Source organism: Rhinoderma darwinii, chromosome 5 (assembly GCF_050947455.1).
Source record: "Rhinoderma darwinii isolate aRhiDar2 chromosome 5, aRhiDar2.hap1, whole genome shotgun sequence".
NCBI classification, from domain to species: domain Eukaryota; kingdom Metazoa; phylum Chordata; class Amphibia; order Anura; family Rhinodermatidae; genus Rhinoderma; species Rhinoderma darwinii.
The window spans coordinates 231,438,731-231,454,941 of record NC_134691.1 but is presented as its reverse complement, the minus strand read 5'-3'; the positions used below and the strand labels follow the sequence as shown (position 1 = coordinate 231,454,941).

At 44.9% G+C, this 16,211-nt stretch overlaps 4 non-coding genes across 4 annotated transcripts; all 4 read right to left on the bottom strand.

Moving 5' to 3' along the window:
• Positions 1-3,032: 3,032 nt before the first annotated feature.
• Positions 3,033-3,223, bottom strand: LOC142653296 (U2 spliceosomal RNA). The gene has a single exon (XR_012848233.1). It is a non-coding gene; the product is annotated as a U2 spliceosomal RNA (small nuclear RNA).
• A 1,242-nt stretch (positions 3,224-4,465) lies between these two features.
• LOC142653295 (U2 spliceosomal RNA) lies at positions 4,466-4,656 on the bottom strand. Its single transcript, XR_012848232.1, has one exon. It is a non-coding gene; the product is annotated as a U2 spliceosomal RNA (small nuclear RNA).
• A 1,238-nt stretch (positions 4,657-5,894) lies between these two features.
• LOC142653782 (U2 spliceosomal RNA) lies at positions 5,895-6,081 on the bottom strand. The gene has a single exon (XR_012848656.1). It is a non-coding gene; the product is annotated as a U2 spliceosomal RNA (small nuclear RNA).
• Positions 6,082-12,623: 6,542 nt separating this feature from the next.
• On the bottom strand, positions 12,624-12,805 carry LOC142654143 (U2 spliceosomal RNA). The gene has a single exon (XR_012848895.1). It is a non-coding gene; the product is annotated as a U2 spliceosomal RNA (small nuclear RNA).
• Positions 12,806-16,211: the final 3,406 nt, after the last annotated feature.

The window sequence follows — 16,211 nt, the reverse complement described above, 5'->3', positions numbered from 1 at the left end:
GCTTTCCTCCGAACTCCGGACTCCTCTTCCTCTCGCTGTCTCTTTGCAGAATGGCTCCTATCCATCTCCTCGAAGTCGCTCTCACCCATCTCTGGCCCCTGGCTGAAGATATCGCTGATGTCCTTCCTGGGCAGCTGCACAGGGGCCTGTGAGGTCCCATCACTCTTGGCAACCTTTGCCTGCTTACGGGGAGCCTTCATCGCAAGCCCCTCCACAACCGCAGTGGAGGAACTTTGCTCCGACCCCCCCGTTGACCGGAAATGGTCAAAACGAGGCTCCAATCCAGCATATTTTAGGGTTTTCTTAATGGAGCCCTCGTCTGACACAGAGTGTCTCCGCTCCATGCCCACACTCTTGGGACAGGCGTCAGGTCCTACTGCAGAACCTACGGAGCCACGACGCCTGTCGCTAACCACTGCCTCAACAGGGTCCACTGCAGGCGGAGCAGAGGACCTGTTTGCAGAGGTGCCGGTCAACTTATGTCCAGCAGAGTCAGAATTCCTCCTGCTCTGCCTGGACCCGGTGGAATCCCTATGGCCGTCCCTCGAGGCTGACATCGGTGGGCCCCCCGATGGAGCTGTGAAGGACTTTGGCCTGGACCCCTCAGTCGTCAATGCTCGTTTTGGGGCATTACCAGCGGCGTCTGCACATGTTGCAAACTGCCGCTCTGGCCCTGGTCTGGGTGGCCCAGATTTCGCTCTGCGGGGGCAATCTTTAAAAGCATGCCCAGTCATGCCGCACAGATTGCACAACACCTCGGAACTGCATTTTGCCGCTACGTGTCCAACCTGGCCACACCTGTTACACTGCACCACATGGGGCCGGTCACAATGTTCTCTGGTGTGGCCATATCTCAAGCAGTTCCGGCAGGCTATTGGCATCTGGGGGTAAAATAGGAATCCTCGATTCTTCCCAATGGCAAAGTTCTGGGGTGGGTGATGTAAGCCTCCAATGCCATTGGGATCCTGGCGGAACTTCACCCAATATTTTCTTTTGCCATTCCAGAAGCTCTGGGTGTTCAAGATTTTATGTGAGAAGCGGACCTCCCTGCAGTAACGACTGAGGAAGGTTTCAATGTCACACTCTGAGACAAATGGACTGAACATGCACATCACGAGCGGGACTTCTTCCTCCCCGTAGAGGAATAAAAAGTTCAGTCCATTTAGCCGCTCCTCACTCTGGTCCGCATCAGACAATCTTTTGTGCATGTTGTCGCAACATGCCGCGGCCGTAAAGGATACGGTGTACCGACCGCGGCTTTCCTGGTCGTTGAGACACAGGATGTCCGCCCGCTTGAGCCCCAGGAAGTCCAGCAGAATCACCTCCACAATGAAGCGAAGGTTCTTCCGCTGGCGATGGCCTTCTTCCACCTCGATGCGGACGGACTGGCGCAACCGGGTGTCCCCGGATGCAAATCCAAATGTATATGGCATTTTCAGTGCCTGGGGGCTAAGCCTGTCCCTTATAGCAGCAAGGGCTCAGATTCCACAATTAAGTGGAACCCTCCCCCAAGGCCAAGGATTAGGGTACCCCAGACACCTACGAAGCCCGATAAACGCCCTCGGAACGCTCTTAGAAAAACGCCTCAAGGCCGGTTGACCTCTTGGGTAAGGCGCGATCGCAACTCGTTGTCCGGGGGCTAAGCCCACTCCCCAAATAGCAGCAAGGGGGTGAAGTCTCTCTGTGAAAAGAGACGATCCCCCAAGGCCAAGGAGCAGGGTACCCCGGACACCTCCCAACAAAACCAGATGCAGAAATACTACACCTGATCTTGCCAAAAGGCCGAGAAGCGATAACCCGAACGGGCCGCGCGTTGCCCGAGCCTGCCCGATACTGCTGTTCAGCCCTTGCAGCCATTCAGCCTACTTCTAGGCAATTCCATGGGGCCCTGCAGGCTCACACACTCACAGCTACACGGGAGGTGAATAAAGGCCGGAGAGGAAGCCAGACAGGATTTGCTTCTTTTGCTTGCACCACAATGCAGTGCTGAAAGAGGAGGAATCTACATAAAAACGCCTTCCTGGCAACGCCCAAATGCCCTGCTGCCATGCAGATAAACACTGGCAGCGGCAGCAAGTGCATGCCCACAGCCACCCCTTGTTCCTTCACACCTTGTATCAGCTGTAATCCAGTCCAGTCCAGTGCTGCCTGCTGAGCAGCACTGACCAACACTGCCTGGGCCCAGGCTTTTATCTCTGAGGCCCCATTATGATGTCAGAAAGCTGGCTCTGGCTCCTCAGGGCTTCACTATGACACGTGCAAAGTTCCGTCTGAACTTTATATAAGACGGTGCGGCTCAGTCAGTCACTCAGTGTTGCCTGAGAGGGCAACACTGCAACAGCCGGCCACCAGGCTGTCTTTTTTTGCACAGCTAGTTGCCTCCAGGAGGCCACAAGAGGGAGACAAGGGACTGCAAAATGGAAAATAAGCATCCACCAACTTTACAGACAACTTCTCCTTGCTCCTACAACCTCCATCCTTGCACAGTTTGTTATTCTTCTAGGTAACATAGTAACAAATCCAAATTGCTGCTCTCTTTGTAGGCAAGCAAGGCTTTGTTGCAACTGCAATTCTTACTCCTTCTTGAAATGTAGGGACGACAGTACATTCCATCACATCCATCTAGTGTACACAGGTAGGTCCATTGTGGCGGGCGGGCGGGCGGGCGGCTTTAATGGCTGTTTGCTGTTCCCCTACTCCACTCCACTATTTGACTGTGGTGCTGCATCAATCAGTGGCTGGCTCAGGTGCAGCTCTTTAACTTACCTAAAAGGGAGGGCGGAGAGAAGACAAGGAAGGTGAATGAGCTGTTCCAATGTGAAATGCCGGAAACACAGACACACAGACGACACAAAACAAGAGGTGGCAATGTATTCATTAATTGCATTTAATCAATTAGCTCATTATCACTCATGCATTGTCCAACAGGTGTTGAAATAATGGGATTAAAAGGGGAGATCCCTTCAGAAAGACAGAAACAATGGCAAACACAAAAAACACTTTTGGAATCTGATTTTAGTCAACACATAAGGAAAGGGTGCACCGGTCCTGGAAATACTGCAATACCAGGTCAATGCGTGGAGTGGACAGAGCAAGCTCTATTTCCATCTCCCTGTTCTAAAAATCCATTTAATATATGGTCCCCAGATAGGGGACGTATCAGATATTAAACTGATAAGAACAGATACTACACTTGATCTTAGCCAAAAGGCCGAGAAGCGATAACCCGAACGGGCCGCGCGTTGCCCGAGCCTGCCCGATACTGCTGTTCAGCCCTTGCAGCGATTCAGCCTACTTCTAGGCAATTCCATGGGGCCCTGCAGGCTCACACACTCACAGCTACACGGGAGGTGAATAAAGGCCGGAGAGGAAGCCAGACAGGATTTGCTTCTTTTGCTTGCACCACAATGCAGTGCTGAAAGAGGAGGAATCTACATAAAAACGCCTTCCTGGCAACGCCCAAATGCCCTGCTGCCATGCAGATAAACACTGGCAGCGGCAGCAAGTGCATGCCCACAGCCACCCCTTGTTCCTTCACACCTTGTATCAGCTGTAATCCAGTCCAGTCCAGTGCTGCCTGCTGAGCAGCACTGACCAACACTGCCTGGGCCCAGGCTTTTATCTCTGAGGCCCCATTATGATGTCAGAAAGCTGGCTCTGGCTCCTCAGGGCTCCACTATGACACGTGCAAAGTTCCGTCTGAACTTTATATAAGACGGTGCGGCTCAGTCAGTCACTCAGTGTTGCCTGAGAGGGCAACACTGCAACAGCCGGCCGCCAGGCTGTCTTTTTTTGCACAGCTAGTTGCCTCCAGGAGGCCACAAGAGGGAGACAAGGGACTGCAAAATGGAAAATAAGCATCCACCAACTTTACAGACAACTTCTCCTTGCTCCTACAACCTCCATCCTTGCACAGTTTGTTATTCTTCTAGGTAACATAGTAACAAATCCAAATTGCTGCTCTCTTTGTAGGCAAGCAAGGCTTTGTTGCAACTGCAATTCTTACTCCTTCTTGAAATGTAGGGACGACAGTACATTCCATCACATCCATCTAGTGTACACAGGTAGGTCCATTGTGGCGGGCGGGCGGGCGGGCGGGCGGCTTTAATGGCTGTTTGCTGTTCCCCTACTCCACTCCACTATTTGACTGTGGTGCTGCATCAATCAGTGGCTGGCTCAGGTGCAGCTCTTTAACTTACCTAAAAGGGAGGGCGGAGAGAAGACAAGGAAGGTGAATGAGCTGTTCCAATGTGAAATGCCGGAAACACAGACACACAGACGACACAAAACAAGAGGTGGCAATGTATTCATTAATTGCATTTAATCAATTAGCTCATTATCACTCATGCATTGTCCAACAGGTGTTGAAATAATGGGATTAAAAGGGGAGATCCCTTCAGAAAGACAGAAACAATGGCAAACACAAAAAACACTTTTGGAATCTGATTTTAGTCAACACATAAGGAAAGGGTGCACCGGTCCTGGAAATACTGCAATACCAGGTCAATGCGTGGAGTGGACAGAGCAAGCTCTATTTCCATCTCCCTGTTCTAAAAATCCATTTAATATATGGTCCCCAGATAGGGGACGTATCAGATATTAAACTGATAAGAACAGATACTACACTTGATCTTAGCCAAAAGGCCGAGAAGCGATAACCCGAACGGGCCGCGCGTTGCCCGAGCCTGCCCGATACTGCTGTTCAGCCCTTGCAGCGATTCAGCCTACTTCTAGGCAATTCCATGGGGCCCTGCAGGCTCACACACTCACAGCTACACGGGAGGTGAATAAAGGCCGGAGAGGAAACCAGACAGGATTTGCTTCTTTTGCTTGCACCACAATGCAGTGCTGAAAGAGGAGGAATCTACATAAAAACGCCTTCCTGGCAACGCCCAAATGCCCTGCTGCCATGCAGATAAACACTGGCAGCGGCAGCAAGTGCATGCCCACAGCCACCCCTTGTTCCTTCACACCTTGTATCAGCTGTAATCCAGTCCAGTCCAGTGCTGCCTGCTGAGCAGCACTGACCAACACTGCCTGGGCCCAGGCTTTTATCTCTGAGGCCCCATTATGATGTCAGAAAGCTGGCTCTGGCTCCTCAGGGCTCCACTATGACACGTGCAAAGTTCCGTCTGAACTTTATATAAGACGGTGCGGCTCAGTCAGTCACTCAGTGTTGCCTGAGAGGGCAACACTGCAACAGCCGGCCGCCAGGCTGTCTTTTTTTGCACAGCTAGTTGCCTCCAGGAGGCCACAAGAGGGAGACAAGGGACTGCAAAATGGAAAATAAGCATCCACCAACTTTACAGACAACTTCTCCTTGCTCCTACAACCTCCATCCTTGCACAGTTTGTTATTCTTCTAGGTAACATAGTAACAAATCCAAATTGCTGCTCTCTTTGTAGGCAAGCAAGGCTTTGTTGCAACTGCAATTCTTACTCCTTCTTGAAATGTAGGGACGACAGTACATTCCATCACATCCATCTAGTGTACACAGGTAGGTCCATTGTGGCGGGCGGGCGGGCGGGCGGCTTTAATGGCTGTTTGCTGTTCCCCTACTCCACTCCACTATTTGACTGTGGTGCTGCATCAATCAGTGGCTGGCTCAGGTGCAGCTCTTTAACTTACCTAAAAGGGAGGGCGGAGAGAAGACAAGGAAGGTGAATGAGCTGTTCCAATGTGAAATGCCGGAAACACAGACACACAGACGACACAAAACAAGAGGTGGCAATGTATTCATTAATTGCATTTAATCAATTAGCTCATTATCACTCATGCATCGTCCAACAGGTGTTGAAATAATGGGATTAAAAGGGGAGATCCCTTCAGAAAGACAGAAACAATGGCAAACACAAAAAACACTTTTGGAATCTGATTTTAGTCAACACATAAGGAAAGGGTGCACCGGTCCTGGAAATACTGCAATACCAGGTCAATGCGTGGAGTGGACAGAGCAAGCTCTATTTCCATCTCCCTGTTCTAAAAATCCATTTAATATATGGTCCCCAGATAGGGGACGTATCAGATATTAAACTGATAAGAACAGATTTTTTGAGTTGACTACCCCAACAAAGGAGGTAACCGTTTATTTAAAATTTTGAACAAATTTACAATAAATCAATACATTTCAACAAAAATTTACATAAATTTACAATCATGGTTTTTTAATACAGATAAATACAAATTGTCAAATAAAAACAATTTATAAAAGGGCACTTGGTGGCATCATATTATGGAACTCCATTCACTTAAAAACCATTTTCTACATAAAACAGGAGAGAGTTTTTTATCTAAAAGAAAATATTTGTACATTTCATTAAGACAAATGGCTAAAACATCTTCCACAGCTAAAACTTCACACTTAAATAATAAAATGTTTCTGGCCGCCCACAGAGCTGCTTTTACGCAGTTGGTGATCTTCCATGCCATCATTTTTCGAGTCTGTGTTGGGCATTCCAGGCATCCATATAAAACGCCATCACTTGTGTATCTCCGAAGTCCTGTAATCTTCTGTACCAAGGGGAGGATTCTTGTCCATATCAATTTCGCGTAAAAACATTCCCAGAATAGGTGGTAGACTGTCTCGTCATCTCTACATCCTCCCCTTGGACACGCAGCCGAGTTGGTCAGTCCCCTTCGATGCTGGAATGCCCGGCATGGAAGACACTCGTGGGCACAGCTCCAGGCCAGATCTTTCTGTGGGTTAAAAAGATATTTAGCGCTCACCATCTTCCATATTTCTTTACATTTTTGTTCATTAAAATTACTGATGGGAGCTACTAAAACATTTTCTTTTATCTTTTTTAAAATTCCTTTACTATTTTTTACTTCGTTAATATTTTTGTCTTTTAAGTTAAAAAGGTTTACAATTTTTTCTAAAATTTTATACTGGCCAGAAAGGTTAAAAGCATATGGGGAGCTTAAAACCGTGGAGAACCAACCGTTCCTCCTCATAAAATAACCTGTGTTAAAACGTATAAAATATGACCAGTAATGTTCCTTAAAAACTGCATTAAGACATAAAGTAAAAAATTTTATTAAAAGGAATGCTTTTATATCGGGGAAATCTTTCCCCCCCATTGGTTTGGGTAATATTACCTTCTCTCTCCTGAGCTTTTCCATCCTGGAGTTCCATAAAAATGTGAAACATGCTTTAATTATTTTTTTCAATAAAATCTCAGGGGGAGGGAATACCATACTTAAATATAATAAAATAGGTAAAATCACCATTTTTGTAATTAAAACCTTTCCCTCCATTGTTAACTTTCTCATGTTCCACATGCAAATTTTCTGATTGACTTTTTGTGCCACCAAGTCCCAACTGGTAAAACCATTATTTGACTCATTGAAGGAGACTCCTAAAATTTGTACAGACTCTGACACAGGGACTGGAATGTCCATTAAAACCATTTTGCCGATATTTAAGATGTTACTTTTATTAAAATTGACTAAAAAACCGGAGGAGCAACAGAATTGGTAAATCTGTTTAAAGGATTTCTGTAATGACAGGGTGTCCCTGCAAAGGACCGCGACATCGTCCATGTACCCCACCACTTTAGCCTCTAGTCCCCCCCCGCCCGGCAGGGGGACTCCTCTTATCTGCTTATCCTTTCTTAACCTGCAGAGTAGAGGCTCGATCGCACAAATAAAAAGTAGTGGGGACAAGGGACACCCCTGCTTCACTCCGGAATTTAAAAGGACATCCTGTGTCTTAAAACCCTTTACTAAAATTTTGCTAGTACAATTTTCATAAAAGGCCTTCAGAGACTGTAAAAAACCTTCCGGTATACCCATCTTTTCTAAAACCTTAAAAAGATAAAAATGTGACACTCTATCGAAGGCTTTCTCGAAATCTATAGATAAAATTGCCATTTTACCTCCTCTCTCTTTCGTGTCACTGATCACATCTTTTAAAAGGTTTAAATTATCCCATATACTCCTCCCGGGTATCCCACAGACCTGATTGGAGTGTATGATCTGGCCTATCACTGCTTTTAATCTGTTCGCACATATCTTCGCCATTACTTTGTAGTCAGAGTTTAGCAAAGTGATAGGCCTCCAATTTTTAATGTCTGTTTTGTCCCCCTTTTTGTAAAGCAGGGACACCTCGCCTTTCTTCCAGGACCCCGGGAGGGCTTTTATTCTAAAAACTTGGGTAAAAAGGGGGTGGAGATCCTCTTTTAAAATACCATAAAATATAACATAGAATTCTATAGGTATACCGTCAGGGCCAGGGACTTTACCTGTTTTAAAACTCTTTGTAGTTTCTAAAATCTCCTGTTCCGTAATATCCTGTAATAAAAACACTTGGGAAGCAGGATCTAAAACAGCATCCACCTCCTTCAATGAGTCGTTCATAAAATCAACATCAACATGTTTTGTATTAAAAAGATCCGCATAAAAACCGTGCACCTTTTTAAAAATGTTTTGGGTATTTGTTTCCCCATCTATCTCATTTAACAGGGTATGCTTATCATTTATTTTCTTGAAGAAGTACCTGGAGCAGGTCTCATTTTCTTCAAGATGTTTTACCTTAGAGCGAAAGATTATCTCCTTTCCCCTCTGCTCCAGGCACTGGGAGATTTCTTTTTTAATTTCGGTGATCTCTTTCTCCACATGCATACCCTGTTCTCTGAACTTGTATTGGGTCTGCAGACGGGTATTTAAATTAGCATAAAATTCAAATTTTTCTTTTGCTTTCTTCATCCCAGCTTTAATAAAAAAATCTCTTATCTTTATTTTCATTTTTTCCCACCAGGAAACAATTAGCATATTGGGATGTCTTACCCGTCTGCAGCCCTTATAAAAGGTGATAAAATCGGATAAAATTTGCGGATCCTCTAAAAGGGATACGTTTAATTTCCAGGCTTTCTTCGGAGTTCTCCTTTGATCGTTCAAATTAACTTTAAGATATAAAAGTTTATGGTCAGAAAACACGTTAGAATTAAGATCACATTTAAAAGGCAGTATTTGATAAGAGCAAAAAATAAAATCAATCCTGGAGCTGCAGTTTACATTGCTCCAGGTGACGCCGTCCTCTTCAGGTAGATCCCTATTGCATTTTTTAAAAACATCAGTAAGTTTAAAATCCACTGTAATATCTTTTAAAATAGACGGGGTTTTATCATAATTTCGACTTACTGAATTAGAGAACCGGCGTTCCCCCTTTAAAATACAATTAAAATCACCAGCTAAAATAAGTGGTTCTGAATCATTGATAAAAAGGGGTAAAATTTCTAGCATTTTTGCTCTTTCCTTCTTGTCTGTAGAACCATAAAAGTTTAAAAACTGCCATCTAACACCGTTTATAAAAGCTTTGACCATTAAAATTCTGCCTGGTAAAATTTCATAAAAACGATCAATTAAAACGTTCCCTTTGAATAAAATGGCGACACCTGCGGCTCTTGATTCATTAGACCCGGACCACACTGAAGGTCCGAGTCTCCAGTCTTCCTCATATTTTTTATAATTCATGCGGTGAGGTATGCAGCATTCCTGTAGGAAAAACACTGAGGCGGTAAAAACAGAAAGGTAGTTAAAAAGGGCAGCTCTTCTTGTCTGTGAGTGCACGCTTCTTACATTAAAGGAAAGACCACATAACTCAGCCATGAGGAAAAGGGAGAGAGACAGTCTATTTTTATCTTACCCGAGGAGGCCTCAGCAGTCCTCCGCGTCGCCAGACACCCCACTCGAGCTCTCATCATCATCTTTCCTCGAGTCAAATGTGCGCATCGATGAGGTTTGAGAGGAAGACCCATCACTCAGCTGACCCCCCATACCTAAGGCGCTTCTTGAAAATGGGTCCCAGACGGACTCAACGGGTAAGATTTGGCAATCTTTGGCAGCGCCCTCCCCTTCTATAGGGGCAGGAATCGCGCTTCCGGACGTCTCAGGGACCACGCTTACCTCGGAGGCAGCTGTCCCTATATCCCCCAACTGTCTAGAAGGGGGGGGACCTTTAGCTGTCGCTTCCGGGGGCACGTCAACTGGTTTCCCTGCCTTCAACCTGGCAGGTACTCCCATCGGCACCCCCGCTGCCACCTCCGAGTACGCCCTACGTCTCTTAGTGAGCGCTGCCGCTCCGCCCGGGACCTCTGCCTCAGGTACAGGCTGACCCAGCATCTCTTGCAGGCCAGTAGGATCAGCTTCATCCGAACTACCCTGTGCCCCAGTCTCCTGGGGGGGCTCTTTCGTCCGCTGATCACTGGCTCTGCGTTTTTGTCGCCTCTGCTCTTTAGGGTCACCTGTTTGGGGGGGTCTGCTGGAGGTATCCATATCGTCTTGCTCGCCTCCTTGGGGTTCCTCTCCTTGTACAGGGGTGATCTGGCCTGCGGGCCGCTCGGGACGCCTTGGCCGGTCCTCGGGTTGTTCCAACTCTTTAGATCTGTGGGGACAAGTAGCATAGAGGTGACCAACTCGGCTGCAAAAACGGCACCTTTTCCCCAGAGGGCAAGTTTTGGTCTCGTGCTCAGAGCTGCCGCAGTTCCTACAGGTGCTGTCGCAAGACTCCTTGGTGTGACCGTACTTTTGGCACTTCCTACAGAATGGAGGCATCCCTGAAAAATAAAAGTCTCCGGCCATATCACCTATTTTAAAACGTGCTGGCGGCAACATTATCCCTCCTGTAAAATTGGCATCTTTATAACATGTTACATTGAATCTCCACTTTGAGGTCCATACACCAACCTCATTCATGACTTTGCCAATACATTTCACAGTTTTAAAATAAGGGAATAAAAAGGACATCACTTCTTTTAAGTCGGCAAAAGGGCAGTACATCTTTATAACTATCATTTTAGTGATGTCCATAACGTGCTCATAAAAATCAACACCGTCCAGTCTCGGGTCATTTTTTACCGTATAAGCCGCCAGCAGATCTCTGAATACTCCATTCTGTATGAAAGTAACATCGTATGTCCTCCTTCTTGGGTAATCCTGCACCGCCAAAATTTCTCGCTTCTGGATGTTGAAGATACCAACAAGTACGGTCTCCACCACAAATTTTAAGCCGCAGGTCGTCGCCTTCTCCTCCGATAGAACTACACGAATCGTGTTTTTAATCCGGGCATAAGCCGGTATCTCACATGGATCCTCGTCCATGGTGAGTAAGGTATTGTTACGCTACTCCGTAGTAGGCGCAACGTTAGGCGCAACTCCCCTTTTCGGCCGAAACCTACACGGGGGTATATGGATCGCAACCCGTTGCTCAGGACTAAGCCTCTCTCCCAAATAGCAGCACGGGGGTGAAGTCCAGGCGAACCTGGACGATCCCCCGAGGCCGAGAGAGAGGGTACCTGAGCACCTCCTAACCAAGACCAGGCAGCACTGACTACAAGTAATCAGAACTACACTTGATCTCAGCCAGAAGGCCGAGAAGCGATAACCCGAACGGGCCGCGCGTTGCCCGAGCCTGCCCGATACTGCTGTTCAGCCCTTGCAGCGATTCAGCCTACTTCTAGGCAATTCCATGGGGCCCTGCAGGCTCACACACTCACAGCTACACGGGAGGTGAATAAAGGCCGGAGAGGAAGCCAGACAGGATTTGCTTCTTTTGCTTGCACCACAATGCAGTGCTGAAAGAGGAGGAATCTACATAAAAACGCCTTCCTGGCAACGCCCAAATGCCCTGCTGCCATGCAGATAAACACTGGCAGCGGCAGCAAGTGCATGCCCACAGCCACCCCTTGTTCCTTCACACCTTGTATCAGCTGTAATCCAGTCCAGTCCAGTGCTGCCTGCTGAGCAGCACTGACCAACACTGCCTGGGCCCAGGCTTTTATCTCTGAGGCCCCATTATGATGTCAGAAAGCTGGCTCTGGCTCTTCAGGGCTCCACTATGACACGTGCAAAGTTCCGTCTGAACTTTATATAAGACGGTGCGGCTCAGTCAGTCACTCAGTGTTGCCTGAGAGGGCAACACTGCAACAGCCGGCCGCCAGGCTGTCTTTTTTTGCACAGCTAGTTGCCTCCAGGAGGCCACAAGAGGGAGACAAGGGACTGCAAAATGGAAAATAAGCATCCACCAACTTTACAGACAACTTCTCCTTGCTCCTACAACCTCCATCCTTGCACAGTTTGTTATTCTTCTAGGTAACATAGTAACAAATCCAAATTGCTGCTCTCTTTGTAGGCAAGCAAGGCTTTGTTGCAACTGCAATTCTTACTCCTTCTTGAAATGTAGGGACGACAGTACATTCCATCACATCCATCTAGTGTACACAGGTAGGTCCATTGTGGCGGGCGGGCGGGCGGGCGGGCGGCTTTAATGGCTGTTTGCTGTTCCCCTACTCCACTCCACTATTTGACTGTGGTGCTGCATCAATCAGTGGCTGGCTCAGGTGCAGCTCTTTAACTTACCTAAAAGGGAGGGCGGAGAGAAGACAAGGAAGGTGAATGAGCTGTTCCAATGTGAAATGCCGGAAACACAGACACACAGACGACACAAAACAAGAGGTGGCAATGTATTCATTAATTGCATTTAATCAATTAGCTCATTATCACTCATGCATTGTCCAACAGGTGTTGAAATAATGGGATTAAAAGGGGAGATCCCTTCAGAAAGACAGAAACAATGGCAAACACAAAAAACACTTTTGGAATCTGATTTTAGTCAACACATAAGGAAAGGGTGCACCGGTCCTGGAAATACTGCAATACCAGGTCAATGCGTGGAGTGGACAGAGCAAGCTCTATTTCCATCTCCCTGTTCTAAAAATCCATTTAATATATGGTCCCCAGATAGGGGACGTATCAGATATTAAACTGATAAGAACAGATTTTTTTTTTTTTTTTTTTTTTAAGTTGGCTACCCCCTCGCGGGGGTGTCAATGATTTATTACTTAAAATTCAAAAAACATTTACAATAAATTACAGCTTTTTACAATGAATTACAGTAATAAAATCAATTTACATAAGAACACATAAAAGGGGACATGGTGGCAAATTCTTATATATTGGAGTTCCATTCTTTTACAAACCATTTATTTGAAAGGGTGGCATTTCTTTTTTTATCTAATAAATAATAAATGTACATCTCGCTAAAACAAAGACCTAAAACATCGTCAACAGATAAAACATCGTGCTTAAAAATCAGGATGTTCCTGGCCTTCCACAGAGCTTCTTTTACGCAGTTCATCGTCTTCCATGCAATAGTCTTTTGGTTCGCGGTTGGACATCCAAAGAGTCCATATAAAATCATTTCGTAACTCAAGTCCTTTAGGTCTGCCATCTTCTTCATTAGAGGGAATATCTTTATCCAAATATGTTTAGTAAAATCGCAAGTCCAAAAAATATGACGCACGGTCTCCTCAGCCTGGCAGCCTTCCCTCGGACAGATGGCAGACCTCGCGAATCCTCTCCTGAATTGGAATGCCCGGCATGGAAGACATTGATGAACGCAGCTCCAGGCCAGGTCCATCTGTGTATTAAAAAGATAAAACACATTAACCATTTTGAAGATAAAAGCACAGCGTTCATTATTAAAATTTTCAATATTAGTGACGACTTCATTTCCTCTTATGTCTTTTATAAGTTTCTTACTGTTTATCATGTCATTAAAATTTTTCCCTTTAAAATTAAACAAGGCCACTATTTTCTCTAAAATCACGTAATTTGCTGGTAGATTAAAAGCATAAGGTGAGGTTAAAACAATTTCAAACCACCCCATCCTTCGCATAAAAAACCCAGTATTAAAACGTAGAAAATAAGACCAATGATGTTGTTTAAAAAGAGAATTAAGACAGAAACAAAAGTACTTGATTAAAAGAAACCTATTAAAATCTGGAAAGTCTTTGCCACCCTTTGGTTTGATTTTCATTACCGTCTCACGTTTAAGTTTCTCCATTCTGGAACTCCAAAAGAAGGTAAAACAAGCTTTAGTAATTTTTCTTAATAAAACCGTGGGAGGAGGGAAAACCATGCTTAAGTATAAAAGCAAAGGTAAAATTATCATTTTAATTATTAAAATTTTTCCCTCCATGGTAAGCTTCCTCATGTTCCACATGCATATTTTTTGATTTACCTTCTGCGCCACCATGTCCCAACTGATAAAACCATTGTCGTACTCACTGAAGGAGACACCTAAAATTTTAATATTATCAGACACAGGAACCGGTATATCTCTAAGAGCCATGCTTCCTATGTTTAAAATATGACTCTTGCTGAAGTTTACTTTAAAACCGGAAGCACAGCAATAAAACTCGATTTGCCTAAGGGTTCTCTGAAGCGACAGGGCGTCCCTACATAAAACCGCCACATCATCCATGTACCCCACTGCTTTGGCCTCTACGCCGCCTCCCCCGGGCAGGGGGACTCCACGGATACACTTATCGCGGCGAATTTTACACAGTAGAGGCTCTAATGCGCAAATAAAAAGCAGTGGGGACAAGGGACACCCCTGCTTCACCCCAGAGTTTAAAATCACGTCCTGTGTCTTAAAACCATTCACTAAAATTTTGCTTGTGCAATCTTTATAAAAGGCTTTAAGTGATAATAAAAATCCTTCAGGTATACCCATACGCTCTAAAACCTTAAAAAGATAAAAATGAGAGACACGGTCGAACGCCTTCTCGAAGTCTATAGATAAAATGGCTAATTTACCTCTTCTAGACCTCGTGTCCTCAATTACGTCTTTTATCAGGTTAAGATTATCCCAGATGCTGCGGCCTGGCACCCCACACACCTGGTTAGAGTGTACAATGTGGGGTATTATGGCTTTTAATCTATTTGCGCACACTTTTGCCATTATTTTATAGTCGCTATTCAGAAGGGTTATTGGTCTCCAGTTCTTCAAAACTGCGATGTCACCTTTGTTATGTAGCAGGGAGACCTCACCCTTCCGCCAGGACTTAGGCAGCATCTTGGAATTAAAAACTTCATAAAAAAGGCTAAAAAGATCCTCTTTTAAAATGTCATAAAATTTGACATAAAACTCACTGGGTATACCGTCCGGTCCGGGAACTTTTCCGGCTTTAAAACTCTTTACCGTTTCTAAAACCTCCTGCTCCGTCAGCTCCTGTAATAAAAAATTCTGGGAGACAGGGTCTAAAACAGTAGTAATCTCCTTCAGTGAGTCACGCATAAAATTATGATCCACAGTTTTAACACTAAAAAGGTCAGCATAAAACTCATGAACTTTACTTAAAATACCCTGTACATCTGACACACCTTCAATATTTTTAATAATAGCCTTTTTATTGTTAATTTTTTTTAAAAAGTACCTGGAGCAGGTCTCATTCTCCTCCACATGCTGAATTTTGGAACGGAAAATGATTTCTTTGCCTTTCTGCTCCAGGCACTGGGCTATTTCTTTTTTTAAGTTAGTGATGTCAGTTTTAACGTCAATTTCATTATCTCTCATCTTGTACAGGGTCTGCAGACGGGTGCTGAGAATTTTAAAAAAAGCATGTTTTTCTCTGGCTTTCGCCACGCTCTTTTTAATAAAAAATTCCTTTATTCTTTTTTTCATTTTCTCCCACCAAGCACTGATGGGAGTACGCATGTCTCTCCCCCGCCTGCATTTTTTGTAAAATTCAATAAAATCAGTAAAAACCTGTGGATCATCTAAAAGGGAAACATTTTAACTTCCAGGACTTCTTACACACCGGTTTATTAAAATCACGCTTTACATAAAATGTTAAAAGCTTGTGATCTGAAAAAACATTAGTTAAAACTTCACAATTAAAAGGCAGTACATTCTCATTACAAAAAATAAAATCTATCCTGGAGCTACAGGTGGCGTTGCTCCAGGTAACGCCGGCTTCCTCTGGACTGCTCCTATTACATTCTTTGTACACATCAGTTAATTTAAAATCATTTACAATATCTTTGAGCAGTCCAGAGGTCTTATCGTAATTCCTACTTGTAGTACTGGTAAGCCGGCGTTCCCCCCTCAGGATACAGTTAAAATCACCTGCGAGGATAAAAGGCTCAGTTGTATTAATAAAAAGAGGTAAAATTTCTAGCATCTCTGCTCTCTCATTTTTGTCAGGTGAGCCGTAAAAATTTAAAAACTGCCATTTTACGCCGTCAATAAAAGCTTTAACCAATAAAATACGTCCTGGAAGAATCTCTTGAATAAAATCAATAAAAACGTTTCCCTTAAAAAGAATGGCGACCCCTGCTGATCTGGACTCATTTGATCCAGACCAGACTGATGGACCATACTTCCAATCCTCTTTATATTTATTGTACTTCATCATATGGGGAATGCC